At 40.4% G+C, this 19,548-nt stretch overlaps 2 long non-coding RNA genes and 1 pseudogene across 3 annotated transcripts; 2 read left to right on the forward strand and 1 right to left on the reverse strand.

Annotated features, from left to right (window-relative positions):
* Nucleotides 1-8,128: 8,128 nt before the first annotated feature.
* LOC116916330 lies at nt 8,129-9,108 on the reverse strand. Its single transcript, XR_006647074.1, has 2 exons — nt 8,710-9,108; nt 8,129-8,623 (listed from the first exon to the last, which is right to left on the reverse strand). It is a non-coding gene; the product is annotated as an uncharacterized LOC116916330 (long non-coding RNA).
* A 7,028-nt stretch (nt 9,109-16,136) lies between these two features.
* LOC116936674 lies at nt 16,137-16,842 on the forward strand (annotated as a pseudogene).
* A 740-nt stretch (nt 16,843-17,582) lies between these two features.
* Nucleotides 17,583-18,359, forward strand: LOC123474234. 2 transcript variants are annotated; one of them, XR_006648845.1, is made up of 4 exons: nt 17,583-17,687; nt 17,745-17,992; nt 18,073-18,275; nt 18,337-18,358. It is a non-coding gene; the product is annotated as an uncharacterized LOC123474234 (long non-coding RNA). The 2 variants fall into 2 exon arrangements; XR_006648846.1 differs by having other exon boundaries at nt 17,601-17,683; nt 18,337-18,359.
* The last annotated feature ends 1,189 nt before the right edge of the window (nt 18,360-19,548 follow it).

Raw genomic sequence — 19,548 nt, forward strand, 5'->3', positions numbered from 1 at the left:
TCGGCCTTCTCTCGGTGGTTCCTGAATTTGCTGGTTGTACAGATTTACTCACGTTTCCTGTCGTGATAGACTTCGATACGTACGCACGATACGTACGCCGATGCCAGGTCCTCTTTGTCAGAGTCCAAGGAGTAATGGCTGCTAACGAGGCTGACGTAGCATTTTTTGTCACGAAACCTCGCGATGTTATCGTTTTCGGGTTACTACATCTAAGCCTCTTTCCTGGATGTCAGAGGCTGGTGACAAACAGTATAGTTAGGCCATGACTTTGATTAAAGCGTCTCGTACAGGATTTTGGATGATGGCCGAGGTGCTTGTTGAGATGAAATCGTCTTCCCGGGAGTCGTTCACAGAAGGTAGAGAGGCGTCATGGGTGTCACACGAGTACACGACGTAGTAGTATATAACCTCATCGTTGAAGGGTTATCCGCACACTACAGCATGTCCTCGTCGTTGTCGGGGTAAGTCACGACAAACAGCGCGTCCTCGAAGTCGGAAGAGTAATCTGCACAATACAGGATATCCTCGTCGTCCATGTTGGATATCCAGGCGACTTGTTATCTTTATTATCGTTTTTTTTTGTTTGATAATGTGAAAGAAGGGCCGCTGCCTCCCGACGTTGTGGGAGACGAGGGGGGTAAGTGGTGGTTTGTCCAATGTGCGGTTTACTGTTTAACACATCTTGTCATTGAAAAAAGGGAGAGTTGCCAAATGAAGTGAACTGAACCCCACCCGTGGTAAACTTTTGCAAAATTTACCACTTCTATTTCTTCTGTTGTTTCCCATTCTGAAGTGGAGCTCACTTCAATGACTGAACGTGGCCAAACCAACACATGTGTTTCGGCATCCAAAACATCCACGCTCGGAACGTATCGACTCGAAGACGAAATTTAAAAGTTGGGTTTCCATATCAAACATGAAACAGATGAAAGTCCACGTCTTGTGTATCACGATTGTCCATGGGGGGATTTCTCAGTTGGCTTTAGTAGCTAGGGTATTCAATGTAGATGTAAAGGACTAGAGAGGCAATTTCTCTGATATGGGGGAGAGGTGAGGTGTACTTCTTGTAGGCCATGCGTTTGGGTGGGAGAGGTGGGATCGATCCGTTTTGCACAAAGAGTTTTGAGGTTTTTTTCCTAATTTGAGAAGGTGTCTTGCCGCTAGCTTTCTCAACCTTATTTTGTTCTGAGTAAAGTTTTCTACTAGAGGGGATTGGGTGGATCCTAGTATCTTGAGGAGAATTCTGTGGATGGCTCTCTCTATCTTGGAGATGTTTTTGTGACTTGCTCCTCCGTATGCCATGATTCCATAGTCTATTTTGCTACGCACTACCGTTTTCTTTTATTGAGGTTGTCAATGTTGGTGTGCTGAGCCCATATCTTTGGTTGGCGATTTTATTGAACAGATTTCTTTTTTTATGCAGCTAGTGACTACTTCGTCTATCTGCGTGGACCAGGTGAGCTTCCCGTCGAAGAATACCCCGGGGAATGTCACCTTCTCTATTGCTGGGATGGGTCTCCCATGAATGAAGAGCAGTGGTGCTGTCGGAACGCTGTGATATTTGGTGAATGTTACGAGGGAGGATTTGTCCACTAGGAATTCTAAACACTATTTCCTTCCCATCTGTAAACTTTATCCAGGTAAGGTTGCATTTTTTCTTTCATCTTACCATTTGTTTTTCATTACGTGTATCGGTGACGTCATCTGCGTAGTGAAGTGTTTTTATCCCGACCGGTTGAGGGTCAGGTTGCTCATCATTAGATTGAAGAGTGTAACGCTGAGTGCCGCTCCTTGTGGTACTCCCCATGTTAGGGGTCAGGGGTCTGGGTATTGGTTGCCTACCATCACGCTAGCTTGTCAATTCGAAAGTAAAGATTGGATTCATAAAAAATTGGATCCTTACTCCAAGTTTTTCTAGTTTGAGAAGCACGCGTCTGTTTGCGCGAGGTCGTAGGCTATCGCTGTGTCCAGAAATACCGCGTATGTGTACAGACCATTGCCATCACCAGTTTTTCTGAAATTTTCCAGGGCCATTATAGGTCAATGGTGCTTTTTCCGGGGCGGAATCCGGCTAAAGCATTCTTTTTTTCCATTGCATTGGATGGTGCCGTTTACGAGGAGGGTGTTCAGCATACAGCCGACGAATTTTTGGTTGGTTGCGGATAGGTTTCCTATTATTTTATTGTGGCTTTAGAGTCCGTGATTGCTGATCCAACCTCTGTTTGGGGGCTGTAAGGCAGCGGATTGTACCTCCAACCGCTTATGGCTTTCGTCAAGGTCCACATAGCTTTAAATCCTTTCTTCGGATTTAGATTGGGGATAAAATTTTCCGATGGATTTGGCTTTGATAATAGTTGTTTTTTCACTTAGGCTTTTTTCCGTGTGATATTTTTTCGTCTGAGAAGGGGTCTCATCTCCACGCATAGAGGGCTGTCCTTGCCATGCAAACGCGGTCATTACAGTCGGTATTCCATCATTTTTTGGTAGCTTCAGGGATTATGTCGTTACCCGGGTGGTTGCGTTTCAAGTATTTGTGGGTCGCTTCCATGATAGCCTCGTAGAACATGTAGTATGCTTCCATTGTGTGTTTTTTTTTTCGATGAAGTTTTTGTGTGTGACTGTATTGTAATATATTCGTTCCAGTCGGGCTAATTATATTCATTGAATTTTCATTTAGGTATGTAGGTTTTTTGTCTCTGGGAGAGATCTTTAGATGTTTGCGTTCTGTACAATTGTGGCTGAGCATAAGGTGAGGTCTAGTGTGGAGGTTCTGCCGCCTGTAAGGTGTATGTGTGTTCCGAAGGTGGCGGGCATGATCAGTGAGACGTTGGGAATCTCGAATACGGCACAAAAAATGTATTTAATGCTTACGTTCGCGCGCAGTGAAGTATTCCACATCAAAAGATGGGAATTTAGGTAAGTGAATGCCGTTTGATTCTCCCGTACAAAAGACTGCTCTCAAAGAGAACACACTACTTTCTTTACACCCCGTTCTACAAGAATCTGATTTAACCGACCAAGACCCAAACCTAAGTCATCGCCGAGAACAATTTTTTGACCATTGGAAGACCTTAATAGACTTAGAATTGAAGGAAGACTTAATAAGAAGTAAATCATACCAGACAATCTCAACAACTGAAATTATACAACAGTTACAAACACAGAAACAAGAAGCAAGTCAGGCGACGCAAAATTCGCTGCATTTTTACACTTACTACCTTCAAGAACAAACTATAAAAGTAACAGATGGTGTAACAGCAGAAACCATTGCAAATGCAACTAAAATACTCAAAGAAGACAAAATCGCACAAGGTGGAAACACCAGAACACTCGATTGTTTACTCCAACAACTACACACATTGCACGGAAAAGAAAAAGAATTTTTGTTCGGTACCATCAGTGTATTGCAGAAAAAGTCAGTAATTGCACTAATTGAAGATAAAAAGAAGATATCTACCCTAAAATTTGAAGTTTGGAGAGAAACTTAGAACTTGGAAAACAATTGGAGAGTAACAAAAAGAAGGCAAAAAGTTCCAAATACACTTTAAGCAGTTCATTAGAGCATGTTCAGAAAAACAACGATGCTCTGAAGAACTCTCTCGAGAAGGCCAACTTCCGAATCACCGACCTAGAACAAAGCCTTGAAAACACCTTAGCAACCGAAAACCAATTGCAGAACATTCAAAAAAGAAAAAAGGAAAACCACGCAGCTGTCGAGACCGAAGGGCAAGAAATAATCAACAAACTTGAAGGTGAAAAGACCAAACTGATCCAGAAATCAACACTGCAGAAAACCAGATAAAAAAAGTGTCAGAAAGAGATAAAAATTTTGGCAGACAGACTCGACAAGGTTACTACAGAAAAAATCAATTTAAAGAAAAGCTTGCTAGATTTTACTTCGAAGAACAAGAACCTTGAAAAAAAACTTCAAGAACTCCAAAATCGGGTACGAGGACAAGAAAATCAAAAAACATTTTTAGAAAGCCGAGTGAAAGAATACAAAAAACTTCAAGGTAAATCTATCGAGACTAAATACCCCAACGACTCAAGGGTAGACGAGGAGAAATCAGGAGAAATAACCAAACTAGTGAGTGATATAAACGAGCTGACTTTGTCGACAGACAGTAGAGACAAGTCACTCTACTACGAACTGGAAATAGAACAAACCAAGGACTTCGAAAAAACTATAGAAAACCTTAAAACTCAAATAGAACACCTAACCAGACTATCATCTATTTGGAGCAAGACAATCAACAAATAAAAAGAAGGTTGACATGGGCGTAACACACGATGACAAGGACACTTCTAAAAACCCAACGCAGAAAACGTTCGCGAACAACTCCAAGAAAAATTCCAAGGATGACGATATTCAGAGTGGCTACGAGGTGCCGAGCAAGTAGCACGAAACAACGAATGGGATGATAATAAATAAATACGTTTCATCTCTGATCGATTGAAGAGCGAAGCCTTTGAATGGCAGGAACACTACACTGAGGAGGAAGGCGATGATCTAAATTACCAGGATTGGAAAAAAGCCTAATAACAAGATTTCAAGACACATATGACTTAGTTTATACGCAGAAGAAAAAACTTTCAAAACTAACTCAAAAACCGGAAGAGAACCGAGCTTTCGTATCAAGGTTAAACAATCTTTACGATACCATCGCTGGTAAAGAAGAAAGGACTTATCGTAACCAAACTATTATTAAAGGCCAATTACTAAACAAAGTGAAAAAGATGAGGGATCACAGAAAATGCAAAAACTTACTACAAGGATTAATACCGATATATAAAGCAGAACTTTATCTAGGAATGCCAGAAAACAGAGAAAACTTCGACGCATTATGTAAACAACGTTTCATTTCTGAAAAAATTCTACACACAAAAGAAGCTACAGACCACAAAGAGATGTCAGCTGTCATAGCAGAGATAACGCATCACGAAAAACAACAAGACGATAAAATCCAACTACTTGAGCAAAAATTAACAAAAGCTCTGTCAGAATTTAAATGTACTAATACGAAACGTGGATCCTCACAGGAAAACGACGTTACCATAGCTGCGACTGACCAATAAGAAAAAGGAATACCACGTTCAAGTGAACGCTACTCAAGATCACGTGATTCGCGAGTGTGATTGGCTGACAATTATAACAACCGAGAATAAAGTAGAGAAAGAAGTCTCAGTTGAAACAGAGACAACAGTCCCTATCGCAGAGACTACAATTCATCAGGACGAAGAAATTATAATCTTTCAGGATAAAGGCAATCCAAATTTCCATCTCATTAAGGTCCCCCATATAGCAACAAATACCCCAACCGGCACGGAAACTACAACGAACTAAACTTTAACAACTACAGACATCATGCGCGTTATAACAGCAACCAACATCTACAGCAACAACATCACCCTGGCAACAATCCTCGAACCAATGAAAATCGAAAAATAACCTGCTACAAGTGTACCCGAAGAGGATATATTGCAAGAGAATGTTGGACAGATATGGCACGAATCAACAACCCAGGGTCCCAATAAACCCCATAAAACCAATACGTAATTCCCCTCTAACATACAATTTAGCATCTGAAGTAGAAATAGAAATCCCTAAACTGATACGAATCCCCATTAAAATTTTTAATAAAGAAATTATAAATTTAGTAGACACTGGTGCCGCCGCTAGTTTAGTATCCAGTAAAAAATTGGATTCTCTTGAGTGTAATGAGAAATTATACCAAGTAAACTATACGATTCATCTTAACAGAAGGTACGATACCTATGAGGATACCAGTATGGTGTATTCACAGCAGTGGGAAAAAGCTAAGAACTGGCAAGAGAACATCTCTTCAAATCCCAAACAAGACAGAAAAAATACTACGACGTAACCACGAAAATAACTAAATACAACATAGGTGACTACGTATTACTGAAGGCGCCACCGGCAGCAGGAAAATTCATAAATCGGCGGTACGGACCATTTGAATTTTCACAAAGCTTCTCAGATATCAATTACGAAATCCAGCACACTGTAAACAAAAAACTGAAATCTGGGGTACACACCGACCGTATCAAACTCTACATCCCAAGAAAACAAGAAACAACTAAGGAAGAAGAAATACTACAAAACCTACCGGAAAAGGTTGAAGCATAACGACGACCAACAATTCACCAACGCTGACCAGGCTGACCTAGGAAACAGCAGCTGGTACATCCAGGCAGACAGAAGAAGATGAGCATCAATCCTCGCAGACCCAGAATGTCAACAAAAGAAGAAACTAACTCCTCAAATACTGACACACACCAATCCCTAACCAACCAGAACACGAAACAACTCTACAACTTACGAAAGCGTCACCAAGATCCACATTATTCAAAAATCTTACATTTTTCTCACAGATGCAAACACTTCTACTACTACTTTGCCACCTTCACTCAATTAAGCCAACTTATCTTATCTACGCGACCGTCTGCGACTGTAAAGATCCGAGGAATCCTGGACATCCAATCTCCCTACTACTGCGGAACAGACCGAAATGCAACACTTACCAAGGATACCAACTGGTTACACGTTGATCACCAATCAAAAGCCGGCAGCTACTTGGAAAGGGTAGACATGCAAACAATGGATGAAAACGAAGAAAATAACTGGATCATTTTGAATTGGATCCTTTGACATTGTATACTCTCAAGAAACGAAACTAATAACACCTCTGGAATGCTGGCAAATGGTATACGATAAAAAATGTGGTGAAAACAACATGCAGGTTGGGCCGAATGGGCTCAGCTTCACTGCCACCCCTACAGGTGAAGGGAAATAGTACGCCATCAAGGAGTACCATACCCTCAACTGTATAGTAGAACAAGAACGCTACGCAAGAAAAATCTGACCAACCGATCGAGAGCCCATTCGGATTATTACACACAACTCAACAGGAAGGCCAGTTCACCCTTAATCAGAACATCATTGTGTGGGGTGAAAGAGCAACAAACAATTCGTATTCCCAAACTTTACTAACAGGAAATGGTTACCTCGAGATTCCTCCTTCACCAGAAAGCAACCACTCCAGTCACCTCTATGACGACAATCGACAGCTAGAGATATTATTCTTCAATAAGCCGGATAAAGATATTGCAGTAGTCGGATATAAAGTAATGGGAATACCCCTGACATACCTGACATTTCCTGCAGAAACAACAAAAATACTATACGAAATGTTAAAGAACACAATCGCAACATACCTTAAAAATACCAACCTTGCTACTGTTACAGTTTCTTTATTGGCACAAGCTGGGGCACAAAGCTTACAACAAACATTCATACCAAATAATACAGAAGTTACTATTTACAACAGAATACACGAAGGGTAGCCAGTTTACACAAGGCTCCTTCTTTAAGGACTTACGCGAGGCTAGCCAGCTTCAAGCAAAGCCACCTCTTAACGTCCTGTCGGACGTCGGGCCAAATCCCGACTCCCCTTTCTAAGTTTCAGAGAGACTTATGGTCGACTCCAGATCGACCAGTCATCTAGGGGTGGTAATACAAATTATACAGAAGGGGAAACATTTATAGTTATAAAATGCGACAATAGAGGGTAGTACTTGCAACAATCGGCCCTTCCTGACTTAAAGTTTCACGAGTGATGCAAAACACACAATATGGAAACTTCAAAATCAGACCATGAAGAAAATTAGGAAAGAGAATAAACGTAATAATGGCCAGTTGACCTCGCAGCGTTCCTTTGTGGCCAAAAGCTCCCTCATTATTATCTTTTCAAGTTACCAGGGCGGCTAGATGAAGAACCCGAGAGTGGTGAAGGAGGGTATTCGCTTATGGAATTGGCAGGGGCAATCGTGTAACTCGATCCTCTTTGGATTCATCCACTTCACGGAAGGCAGCAAATTCTCGATCCTTACAGCCGGCATCTCGGTGTAAGCGTTGGCTGCCTACGTCCGCCCATACGTACAAAGAACCCACGGCGTGTCGTGATACGCGTCTGACAGCTCGCATGGGAAAGGACATCCAAAATGGCGGCGTCTACAAGCGTTCTACTTCCACACGAGGCAGGCAAATGGGTCCGATGAAGACGACTTTTGAAAAGCCGTTCGATGGTCTTCATCCCTCTTCTGACACCAAATGTTACAGTTTCTTTATTGGCACAAGCTCGGGCACAAAGCTTACAACAAACATTCATCCCAAATAATACAGAAGTTACTATTTACAACAGAATACGCGAAGGGTAGCCAGTTTACACAAGGCTCCTTCTTTAAGGACTTACGCGAGGCTAGCCAGCTTCAAGCAAAGCCACCTCTTAACGTCCTGTCGGACGTCGGGCCAAATCCCGAATCCCCTCTCTAAGTTTTAGAGAGACTTATGGTCGACTCCAGATCGACCAATCATCTAGGGGTGGTAATACAAATTAGACAGAAGGGGAAACATTTATAGTTATAAAATGCGACAATAGAGGGTAGTACTTGCAACACTACACCAGATGCGAAGACTACAGAGAACCGTATAAGTCCAGGTCACAAAGCTCTCTTCTTCAAAAAATCCACATTCTTTTCAACGCCCAAATCGGAGACAAACAACTTGAGACCTGCCTCTGCAGCATTTCATATGCCTGGGGAACTATAAGATTGGCGCATAGAAGACCAAAAATAATCAATGAAGATGGAAAAATCGTACAAAAGGATGCAACAATCTACATTACTTACGAGTCTGGAAGCAGAAATCCTTTAATAACGTACAGTCAAGTTTCAAAGGATTACCCTCTCCCACCAGGATCGAAATTTGAATACATTGTCGATCAAATAATACGTGTGCAAAACCCTAATATTTGCATCACGGAAACCACAAACGACTACGTATTTGCTGCAACCTGTTCAGAAGAATCAACTAGATGGATATTAGAAAAAGAGAACAACTACCAAATTTCTCAAGAATCAGAAATGTTTCTTACCGTAGGAATGGACGAAAACTTAAAATTGGAACAGTGTGCTATGGAGGGAGATACCAGAAAAAACCAGCAGCTGTTTTTTGAAACAATAAATACCAACCCGGATGTTATAAAAAAATTTCCCCGACGTAACATTGCAAGATATTCAAGAAGTCCGATTAGAACAACGAAATGCGGTTACCACCACAATCAACTCACCCATATTTAAAGGTATCCTGAAAGCAAATCATGGCAGTGGAAATATCATCTGGGTCATGATCGCCTGGGGGTTGTGGAAAAATGGACAATATCCAAATGAAAAATGTGACACACATCACGGGCTTAACAGACAACTAATCGTGGAGGATTGTGACGCAGATTGGATAAAATGTCAAGAGGAACATAGCTCCGTAACATTCCTGCTGCTAAGCTTCCTAACATTACTGCAGTATCCGTCGGAAACTGCAGCAAAGTAACTAACAAAGACCAAGCTTTCGAGTACACGTCTGGTTTCACCATCAAACCATTCAACAGTAATGTTTTCATCAAAGCAAACACAATGATGCTTGTTTTACAGGAGTGCACTAACACCAACTCCATTTGGGGCCCTTTTGAACATACTGGACAACTCATGGCAACAGACAGAACTGGTCTTCATTCACCGGCGTCAGACAGAAAGTGTCTCACACTAAAAGTAGAACGTCTGAGCTTGAGACGTTGCCATGGCTCAAGTCGAAAACAACAGTTCAGTTTAAAATATCGAAATCCACACCAAATAAAGACGCTTTCGGCATCAGCAATTATAGCGCTTAACACTCAACAATCATTGGACGGAAAACAACTCCCAGCTATACCACCTCTTCTCAAAAGAGAAAGGAAAGCAAACAACGAAAGCTTGACCACGCCCACCACACAAAAATCTATTTTGTCTACTTCAAGCACCACGACGACAACAAAACCGACTACAAGATTAAGCACAATAACAATTTAAACAACAATAGCAACAACGGCAATAACAACAACCGTTAAAAGCACACTACCTACAACAACTACTAAGCCAACAACTACAACTACTAAGCCTACAATTACAACAATTAAGCCTACAACTACTACGCCTACAACTACAACTACTAAGCCTACAACAACTAAGCCTACGACTACAACTACTACGCCTACAACTAAAACTACTAAGCCTACGACTACAACTACTAAGAAAACAACTACAACAACTAAGCCTACAACTACAAATATTGAGCTTACATTTCCCTCAACTACAACTAAAACAACGTCCACTACAATATCATCAACAACAACTAAGACCACAACAACAACTGAATTAATAAGCCAATCAACAACATATCACACAACAACCGAAAAAATAAAAGACCCTCCGGTCACGAAGGACAATTACGGAAAATGCAATAATGGACACTGAACAAACAGCTCAGCAAAAAATACCCGAAGCAGCATCTTTAACACTAGAACAGATACCGGAGGTACCAATAAAAGAAGAAACTCCGAAAAATGGCCTACCCAAAAACATTAATAAATTCAATGAAAAAATTTTATTCGAAATCACTAAAATAGACGAGCAATACAAAATCAGCGTTGAAACTGAACACGAGAACAAGCTCGCTAAAGAAATCCGTGACGTATACTGTCAATTTTCTACGATAAAGAGAAACCAAGCTGTGATTTTAGCCCAAGGTAACGGCATTCTCGCTGCGTCAACACTTGGACTGCCAATTTGCTCGAGGCTACAAGGATTTGGACAAACAATGACACTTCAACAATGCGAAGCAAAACGGATTTTTCTCTCCGCAAAAGGATCGAAATGTGGATTTCAGCCATTCTTTACCTACGAAGATAAGAACTGCACAATTGGAGTAGACGGATGGTCTATTCATCATTACTCCGATTGTTTCTTGAAAACTCATTTGGTGAATTAAAACGTATTCCCGCACAACTGGGAACATAATTCAACAGACGGATATTGGATATAGCAAAAAGCAAATATTCACGTGCTAAACCTGGATCCTATCGATTATTGGTTTGATTGCATTCCTCATATATCTACGCATGTTTCTCATATGCGACCCGTACACAAGAATCATGGAAAGAATCCGCCAAACTAGAAGACTGAGAAGAAACGGAGTCAACCTAGAAGAAGCTCACGAGTTAACCTCAATGATTGCTAATTCAAACACTCAAGAAACAGAAGAGATTACAGAACAACCGTTTAATAGAATAGCGGCACCAACACCACTTACCACGGAAAGAATTGCACAATCGCGCCCTGCCCGACCAAGCGCAACGCAACATGGAAGTATTTATCCCAAAATGGAAGAAAATTGGAACCGGATCAACCTCGTAGATGCACATGAAAGCACACGTCGTGCACTTACGTCGTGGGTTATGGAATGGTATGGGAAGACCTTTGCAGATGCTTCAACAGAAACTGAATATAAAAACAATAAACTTAAAAAAAATATAAAAAAAATTAAAAAAAAAGATTAAAAACATTTTTTTAAGGAACACGGGTGAAAGGGGGATAAAGAAAAGTAGTAAGTATATTAAAAAACTAAATGTGACACATTTGAAAAAAAACCAAAAAAACTTGATTTGTGTCCACTATACCATTAGTGTTAAAACAGCCACTGAACGATCAAGTTTTAAGTGAAAATGGGAGGTTTCATCGTAGTGAAGAAAAGCAAAGAAAAAACATTAGTGATGGAACGAGACAGTGAAGATGCAGTGCAACGTAGTGAAGCAACAGATGTTGAAACGCAACAAGAAATAAACTACATAGTGATCGAAAGTAACATAGAAACAGAAGGTGAAACACAACGAGAAGGATTTTTCGGAGATTATGGTTATTATCCACCAACGTTCAAATTAGATCCAAATGCTACACACAAAAAAACACCGCCTAAATGTAGTAACTATGCAATGAAAACGCACCCAACTTTATCCGCAGCGAGAGCAGATGCCATTCGCAAAAAAACGCAAGCCTTGGACACGACTACATGATTTAGGAAAAGGAAATTTTCTTAGAGATGATAGACGCCCCAAGGGAAGAAATAAGTAGATGTATCATCAAGAAATTGGGTCCCGCTGCATGGAATTACCATCCGAAGGCAGAATTTCTAAACCAGAAATTTGATGGCAAAACACTACTTTATAGGAGCGAGAAAACCAAAAAACTGGACATAACAGATTTACTGTTAGACTACGGAGCTGACCCAGACATAGAAGAGGATGTCCAGACCATCGCACACAGAGCGGCAGTGAAGAACCACAAGCTCTTAATCAGGATATTGCGATATCACAAATACAAGTTTGCAGCGTATAATAGCCTGGGAGAAACACCGTTAACGGTTGCAATCGCCTACGGACATGAAGATATCGCCAACTATTTATGGTGTAGTTCCAATGTCACACAAATAACAAAGGATAACAGCACTGTGTTACACTATGCAGCAAGATATGGAAACGGATGCCTCGTTAGAGCAGCATGTGAAGAAAAGAGCAAAATCGACATCGACCAAAAGACTATACCAGACAACTACACAGCTCTGCACCTGGCAGCAATATTTCACTCTGACGTAATGAATATATTTATCAGATACGGAGCTAATACCAAAGAAATAAATTCAAACGGAAAGACACCAGAAGACTGTACAACTGACAAATTTCGATAAAGCGTGTTCGAATACTGGATACATCGTCAAAACCGGAAACGAAGGGCGCCCGACAGTGAAGAATTTTCCTATTAATCTGGAAACCGTTAAGAACGTTAATAAAAAATTATTCCCAATTCTGCAAATTACTACGATAACACAAACACTACAAAACAACACTAATCTTCAAAATCATCACCATCAAGCATCTCATCAAAGTTGCCGTGGTGACCAATAAGGAAACAAAAAGTGGGTGGCCTCATTTTCAAAACCAACACGGAAGATCACAAAGACAATCAAGAATCACACATAAAAAAGTGGAAACCAAGAACCGTAGCATTCCGACTAAAAAAGAACGTAGAAATTATTTCTTTGCTAACCCATGTTTAGCCAATGGTAATGAATAGCGTGAAAAGGGAATGTATTTTGTATTTCATGTCTCCAACTTCATACATAAGACAACGTAGGAATTAAATAGTGAAGGAAAAAAACCGGGTCAACTGGGGACAGATAAAATAAAAAAATGTTTTCATCTAACTGCTGCCATGCTACATACCGAAGAAGAAGAAAAAAAAACGAACGACATAGAGGAAAATTGGAGGACCAATTTCTTCTTTCCGAACGGGGGAACGAATGTAACAGGCAGCTGCAACCCCACCTAGCAACAGCACCCCACCCAGTAGGAAGGAAGTCACGTACACAACCTTCCTCAGGCTAGCTGTTTATCTCAAAAGTAAAAGTTATTGTAAACCCCTCTTTTCTTAACCTTCGATCTTCGGTATATAAGTGCATGATTGTAACATCATATTTGGAGTTGTCTAGGAGTCGTCTCAGAATACTGAGAAGACTCAATCTGGCAGAAATACATGGTCTGTGAAACTTTACAGTATGAAGTGATGGACCAGGACAGCTACTCCGCCTCCCTCTGGCTTGTCAACACGATTTTTCTGAATAATATTGTATGAGCGGAATTTAGCTGAAAACATATTTTCCACAACTTTTTGCAAAGGAGAACGACTGATGGTTTTTAAACTTTTTATTAAGTTAACTTGGCCTATGAAGATGGGTTAATAAATTTTTTCGAGCTGATCGAACCGTTTATTAAATTAATCTTCAAAGACATAAATTCTTTTATTTTTTTTTTCGACATCTATTGTAATATTTTCTATTTTCGTATGCAGTTTGCTTATGGTAGCATTCTGGAGAGTTTTAAGTTCTTCTTGGATTTGCGAATTTTTTGTCTCATATATTGTTTGATTGCTTCCTATTCTGGAGCCTGTGCTGTAGTGAAGGTCGGTGTTTGTCTGGTGCGCCCGCTGTATCTGTTAATGATTCCCTATCGGGCCTCTTTTATTTTTTTATATTCTGTTCTATTGCGTACTTAATTAGGTTTGTCAATTCCTGGTTGGCTGAACATGTTTTAAAGACCGAGGTATGAGAAAAGCTATTACAGTTGACGCGTTTTTGGTGGTATTGCTCCGCATCTATTGCAGTTAGTTGCGATATTTAAGCAATGGTTCTTGGTGGGCTAAAGACGCAACATTTATTGCGCTTGTAGGGGCTAGGGTAAAAAGTGTGGACGGAAAACTTAATGTTATTATGGTGACTCTAGCTGGGTGGTTTATTGCGAACGTGAGTATCACCGTCTCGGATGGTTCTGTGTTGCCCATGATGGTTCTGTTGAACCTTTTCACATTTATGAACCGTTGGTAGTTAAGTGCTTCAAGTAGTTCTCGTTTAACTCTGATCCAGGGACTTTGCATATGAACCCTTTCGCACCGTTTGCTGATTTTTGGAGGGTTAAGGTGATGGATCTACCTATAGCTCTGATTACCTTTTAAAGGGCTTCTTGTTGTACAGTGTCAACCGGGTACACAAATAGATCACCTCCACGTGGGGATTTTGAATGTTTGGGTGGGCTGCCTTGCTGGATAATATCTTGGATGATGGCTTTTAAGGCCGCGATATCCATCTTGAGAAAGTTAGCTTTTCCGTCCGTGACATGGAAAACTACCGGGGGGGGGAGATCTACTAGAGAACTCCATATAGTACCGTTACCCGCGATTGGCCATTTTCTCGTCGCTGTCGGCACGTAAGGCTCTCTTTGCTAGTGGGTGATGTGGGTTCATGCTGGGGCGGGGGCTAATAATATCTGTTACAAACGAAAAGCGAAATGACGAACGAAAGGGCGATACGATAAAACGAACTAGAACGAATGGGGTAGGTAAAAAATACTGTATTGGAAAAAAGGGGGGTGCCAAACGGGAGATGACGAAAAAATGGCGACGAGACGCTCGAACGACAAAAATGTGACTGCCTCGTTAATACACGTCATCCGATCGCTTACGCAAAAACAAAAGAATAAAGATGCGCGAATTAAGATAAACAATAGATGAAAAAAGGAGGGGTAATTAAAGGCGTGCGCGAAGCCCGGCTGAGTTGCCATGGCAACTCGGTAACAATATCCATTTGACACGTGCAACATGGAAACCACTGGCCTGCTAGGCCGGGGGTCAATCTTTACGTGATGGTAATATAGACACTGGGGGTAGGTCAGACAGGGAAAAAAGGAACAAAGATAAAGTATTTTTCATCTGATGGACGAGTGGCATTTTAAAAACAAGTCCTTTATCCCTTTTCACTAGTGCCCTAGCTTATTAGAACAATATAGACATAACCGGTTGGTTTCAAGGAACAAGGATACTTGAGTTGCTCTGACCTGTACATGAAAAAAGTCAATGGTAAGTAAATAAACACACTTCACCCTAAATCTACTACTTCTGTAAAAAAATTCAATCTTCATATTGGATCTCTTTTGCCTGTTGAAGCCCTCCTCCTTTTCGTTTTTTTAGTATCACATAGCTTTAAACATCCTAGGTTTTCATAGACATTCTTCGCCTATCATTTTCTTTTTTCATGGATAATATTGATACTTTCCATGATTGAAGTTAGGCGATAGCCCGTGTGAGGGCACAGCAGACATATGGAAAACCAAGAGGAATTTTGTTCCATTTCGCGATTTTTAATTTAGGTACGTTCAGTATCCTGTAGAAAAAGGAGAACACTAATTGATTTTGAAATAGCCATCTGTGGGAATAAAATATAAATTGTTTGCCTTTTAAAATAGATGTAGGTCGTATTTGGCGCAAAACCATCATAAGTGGGGTTATGATTATGTTTTGCCCCAGGTAATTGTTAAATGTATGGAAAAAAGTGTAGACTATATCTTCGGTAGACTCTTCTACCCCCAGGCTAACAAGAAAAATTTCTGCATTAGAAAACAGAGTCACCTTCCATTGCTTGTTATGGTCATTATAGGGTAGGGTACAGTTTGGGTAAAGGACTGTTCGACATCTTTTTTTTGCATTTGATTTTATCGCGCAATGCAGCATTCGACGGCTGATTCTGTCTGCTATGACTGTTTTTTTAGTGTGCGAAATATGAATAAATTTAAAAATTTAGCTGAAAAAGTTAGTGCTTCGTTTCACGTTATTCATCGTTTTGTTTTTTGTGTTAGTGTAAAACCATGTCGTGTTCCGACTATGCAATTGGACTCGTAAGTGATGCAAAAACTCGTTACTGAGATAAGTTAAAATTGTTAAATAGTGAGTGTCAATATTCAATCTTCAATTCTAGGTAGATACACGGATTAGATTGTTGCCCAAATGTTCCCAAAATTTCTCCCCCAGACATATTCATCTATTTGGTCGAAACCAAAAGTTATCAAAACCACTTGGAGGCCCTTGGTGCATACATGGGCATTTCTTCTGAATCGCAGCAGGCTGTTAGAGATGGCTGGTTAGAGATTTCATGATAATTGCTCTCGCAACCCAAGTTGTATTGATAAAGGCCAATGTATCTTAAAGTAAAACTACATTTCCAATCACATAAATAATAATAATCCATTTATTGTTAGGTCTCACTTTCCCAAGCTTTAATTGAGAGCCCACACAAACCATGATGGGTAGCAGTTTCAATTCAATTATGCTCAGTTATTTGCGCACATTGCACGTGTGCTGCTGGGTGAGAAAAATTGATGTGTATAGCAGAAATAAGCATGTTGTTACTTTTATTTAACTTTTTTTAGATTGGGGAAAGTGTGCAACCATGTTGCTGGACTACTTCAAGTTTGCATGGTGTCTTCATAGATAAACGAACAAATAACCAGCATCGAACAACTGTGTACTTGGACGGGTGCATATTCCAAACCGATGATAATTTTCAACATTTAATAGTGAAAAGTTATTGTATATATTATAACAATTAGGACGTATTCAAACAAGTAAGTCACAAGGCAAATTAATCTGTCTTAACTATGAAAAAGCACAACGAGACAATAGATATACGTAGTTTTGGCTTTTCAATCCCAAATTGATAGACGCTGCCTAATCAACATGTTTTTGGTTGAATTCACCACTCGGCTTTCCTAAAAAAAGAATGACAGAAATATAATTATTGTTAGTAGTGGTGATAATATAAAGATGAATACCTGATACAAAATGAACACACAGACAGGTTTTCCACGCTTCAAAACTATGTCGTGTTCCGACTATGCATTTGGACTCGTAAGTATTATGGCAACCATAATTTATCGCCATTCTCTTCAACCAAAGGTCTCGTGGCTGGCCCGCCTTCGGTAAACTAAATACTTTTACACTTCCGCTTTTGGTGTTGCGGCAGTTGGGCACTTTGCAACCTTCTGACACCCATTCTATTAATGTCAAATTTTCAGATTACTCTATACTTTGAACTACTTTAAGCGACAACTTTTCCACTGAAAACAAAGAAGAAGTTTAAAAAAAACAACCTTTCAAGTTTCAAGTTTCAAGTTTTAGGCACCCGGCTGCTTCTGCAGCCAGTTTTGGAGTCTCTTTAGACTCCTTTTGCGCCGTTAGGTGTCACTGTTATATTTCCGGGAGTTTTCATGTGCGTTTTGTTTGGTCACACTCGCGTTTCCTCAGCGTTTCTGTTTACAGTTGGCTGAGAATATTAGTTTCTCCAAGGAATTTCACAAGTGCTTTTTGTATAACATATTGGTTGGAAATGGGAATAGATGAGTTAATGCCGAGTACAGTAGGTAGAGAGAAATCAGTATTCAATTTTTGCATTATTTGTTTCAGTTTGTCTCTTTCAGGTTGGAAGTTTGGGCAGTGGATAATGATGTGTTCAGAAGTAAGAGAGATGTGGCATGTTCGGCATTGGGAGTCTATTGTGTCGTCTATTTTAGACATGATAGGTGACAACTTGTTATGCCCACTGCGAAGTCTATGGAGTTTACGGTTGATTGGAGTTGAAAATATCAGATGCCAGGGGAGGGGGCCCATTTCTGTACGCAGCATAGCATTTATCCTGTTTGAAGAGCTTTGTATAGAGGTGAGATTGGTAAGTGTGGCTTTGTTGATGTTTTTTTTTATTTCTTGTAGGATTTCTTCTACTGAGTTGTTGTTGTTCTCATTTACAAGGGAGGATGTGTGTCCAAGTTTGGCTAGGGAGTCAGCCCTTTCATTTCCTGCAATACCTACGTGGCTTGGGATCCACAGTTTAATTATTTGTTTCTTAGAGCTTCTTATATCTTCTTGTTTTTGCAGGATCTTGTTAATTAGAACACTTTTGGTGGATTTTGAACCTGTAGTCAATTGGAGGGCAGATAGAGAGTCACATACTAGTACGTTGTCTTGTGCTTCATACTCTTTGATAATATCTAATGTTCTTTCTATTGCACATAGCTCCGTCGTTGAAGAGCTGCGAGCTTCGGTCAGTTTCCAGGATTCTGCCAGATGACGTTTTGGGCACCATACACTATATCCAGCTACATCTTGTATATGGTCATGGGAACCGTCAGTGAAGTATACCATGCTGTACTTGGGCATGTTAACTAGAAATTTGTCAAAGAGTGCTCTTGTTTTAGGAGGGTTCAAGATGGCTTCCTTCTTGCTGATGGCCAGTTTTTGGAATGGAAAGTGCTTGATTTCCCATGGCGGAGGTAAGTGTCCTATTTGGTGTGTCTCTATTCTTCCCCTATCATTAAGGCATTCGTTAAGGTAGTCGTTGATTAGGATCAGGCTCGGTGTGGATCGAATTTTCCAACTTATTCGATGGTGTTGCAAGTTATTTAGTAAAGATTGAACTGGGTTATTGTGGTTGTTTGTTGTAGCTCTTACTAAATATCTTGTTGCAAGGTATTTACGTCTGTCTAGGAGTGGTTCTATCCCGAGTTCCAGCTGTAATTGTATGATGGGGGTGGAGCGGAAGGCTTGCAGGATAAGGCGTAGAAATTTATTTTGCGTGGTTTCCAGCTTTTTTAAAAGGGAGTTCGTCGCAGAAACTAAAACTGGTGAGGCATAATCAAAGACGCTTCTGACTAAGGCTTTGTAAAGGTTAATAAGCGTAGTGATATCCGGTGGCGATCTTTGCTTGCTTAAGCATCTTAGCACCAGTCCTTTCTTTTCTACCTTGGAGCACACATAGTCCACTTGGGCGTTCCATCTTAGTTTGGAATCGAAGATCACTCTTAGGTATTTGAATCCGTTTGTCATGTTGATTATCTGGCTATTTAAAACGTGTTTTAGATTTTTTGGGGGATGTCTCTGCCTTGAGAAGACAACTAACGCACATTTGGGGACGGCGAATTTCAATCTCCACTTTGTGGCCCACTTTCCTATTGCGTTCAGGTGGGGTTGAAGGATCTGGAGTGCAGTGTGATTGTTCTGGGCTCTGCATAGGGTAGCTACGTCGTCTGTGAAGATGATGTTAGTGTTCAGTTTTCTTGATGGGAAATCGTGCATCATCACTAGGAAGAGAATGGGACTCAGGACTGATCCTTGGGGCACTCCTACGTTTTGTTTTGCGGTGTCAGATTTACCTCCATCAATTGTTACTTTCATCTTTCTTTTTTCCAGGAAATGTTTTATCCATAGAAGGAGTTTGCCCCGAATACT

This window comes from Daphnia magna, linkage group LG1, assembly GCF_020631705.1.
Source record: "Daphnia magna isolate NIES linkage group LG1, ASM2063170v1.1, whole genome shotgun sequence".
In the NCBI taxonomy this organism is placed as follows: domain Eukaryota; kingdom Metazoa; phylum Arthropoda; class Branchiopoda; order Diplostraca; family Daphniidae; genus Daphnia; species Daphnia magna.